General features: G+C 47.9%; 1 long non-coding RNA gene across 1 annotated transcript; it reads left to right on the top strand.

Annotated features, from left to right (window-relative positions):
* Positions 1 to 413: 413 nt before the first annotated feature.
* On the top strand, positions 414 to 854 carry LOC121519314. The gene is made up of 2 exons (XR_005992698.1): positions 414 to 600; positions 741 to 854. It is a non-coding gene; the product is annotated as an uncharacterized LOC121519314 (long non-coding RNA).
* Positions 855 to 1,934: the final 1,080 nt, after the last annotated feature.

Raw genomic sequence — 1,934 nt, 5'->3', positions numbered from 1 at the left:
GGGAAAAAAAACATAAATATTCCTTAATATGCAGTGATGCAGATCCCAGCATCATTTTTGTACAGGACAGTAAAACAGCTGAACATTGAAAACGATAATTAAACAATAAATTTAAGAACATCCATAACAGCTGGAGTTCATCTTTTAGGCAACTGATAAGAGACAGATGGTTTTACAGTGTGAGGCACCAACATGTCTCTAACCTGAGCCTCAGTCAAAGCATCTATGGCCTTGATAGTTTTATTTTTATTGTCTTTTTGCAAAGGTTGCAGCTCAGTTTTTCTTTTAAAACCTGAATGGGGCCACACGTGAGCTTGATAAGGCAAGCAACTCAAACTGCATTGTTTTCTTTGACTGTATGTACTCCTAGTACAAGCTACTGTGGTGTTTTTTGTCGTTTTATTATCTTATTTTGGTTAGCTTCCGGTTCCGGAGGCTGTTTCTGGCTGCTAACTTTCTTTGCTTTCCCTGAGGCATTCACCCCTCCCCCCCTGGTGCTGTGGAGAGCGCACACCTGCAGCGAATCACTCATCGAGGATCACTATTTAGGACCTGCTGCAGCTCTCTTCAGCGCCTGAGTCTTGCCAACCTTACCTTACGGTAAACGTCAGCTCCAGGCTCCTTCTCTCGAGATCTCCCAGAGAAGTTTCCAGTGCTCTTTTTGAAGAACCTTTTTGAGTAATTTCCAGTGCTTGTATTTTGCTTCTTGTTGTTAACGTGCCTCTCCCTCTTCTTTCCAGTGCCTCCTGCCCTGATCACCGCAGCCAGCTCCAGCACACTCTCACTTTCCCTTGGACTCCTGAGATCCCCCCTCCCTTTGTCACTTACCTGCACAATAAATCTGTTAAATCTGCTCCATCGTCTCCGCATCCTGAGTCCTACCATTACACCAACACAACAGAAGACTCAGGCCAGAAATGGACTCAGCGGACTCGGACACCCTGAAAACAGCAATCACTCACCAAGGACAACGTCTCGGCCAGCACGAATCCATTCTCAAAGGTATCATGCAATCTCTACAAACCCTCAACTCCCAGGTCTCCAATATCTCAGAACAGTTACTCTCAGCCACTCAGCCTCACCACCCTTCACCAGAGCCTCCACCTGTTAACAATCAGCCACCCTCAGTAGATCTTCACCTTCACCTCCCCTCCCCCACTTTAGAGAGCCTCAAGTCCCTCACCCAGATTTCTTTTCAGGAGAGATTGGTAGCGCTAGAGGTTTTTTGTTACGCTGTTCCCTAGTGTTTGACCAGCAACCCTTGAGTTACCCCACTGACAGAGCTAAGATTGCTTTCGTTATGAACTTGTTACGCGGGAAGGCCTCCCGCTGGGCCACTGCAGTATGGCATACTGAATCCCCAGTGTTAGCCTCTTATTCTGACTTTTCTAGTGAATTATGTCGCATCTTTGACCATCCCCTTCAGGGCCAAGAATCAGCTCAACGCTTATTTTCCCTCTCCCAGGATTCTAAGTCTGTGGCAGATTTCTCTATTGATTTTCGCAGTGTTGCTTCAGAGAGCGGGTGGGGGGAGGTGGAACTTAAGGGTGTGTTTTTGAGAAGCCTTTCAGAAGAACTTAAAGACGAACTAGCCTCTCGGGATGAGCCCGACTCCCTCGAGGGTCTTATATCTTTAGCCATTCGCATTGACAATCGCTTGAGGGAAAGGCAGAGGGAGAGGAGTCAGCACAGGTCATTCAGGCCCCGTCCTGTAGCACCCCCTTCTGGTCACGCCACTTCTCCCTCTCCTGTAAGACTGAGACCTCCCAGTGAGTTTTCCACTACCCCTGAAGACGAGCCCATGCAGTTAGGTCGCGCCAGGTTAACCCCTAGTGAACGCCAAAGGCGTAATCTTAGATTATGCATTTATTGTGGTCAAGCGGGCCATTTTCTTGCCAATTGTCCCCAGGCGCCAAAGAGAGGCTCACCCGTGA

Source organism: Cheilinus undulatus, linkage group 12 (genome assembly GCF_018320785.1).
Source record: "Cheilinus undulatus linkage group 12, ASM1832078v1, whole genome shotgun sequence".
NCBI classification, from domain to species: Eukaryota; Metazoa; Chordata; class Actinopteri; order Labriformes; family Labridae; genus Cheilinus; species Cheilinus undulatus.
The sequence above is the reverse complement of the archived record's forward strand: the minus strand, read 5'-3'. Positions and strand labels throughout refer to the sequence as shown.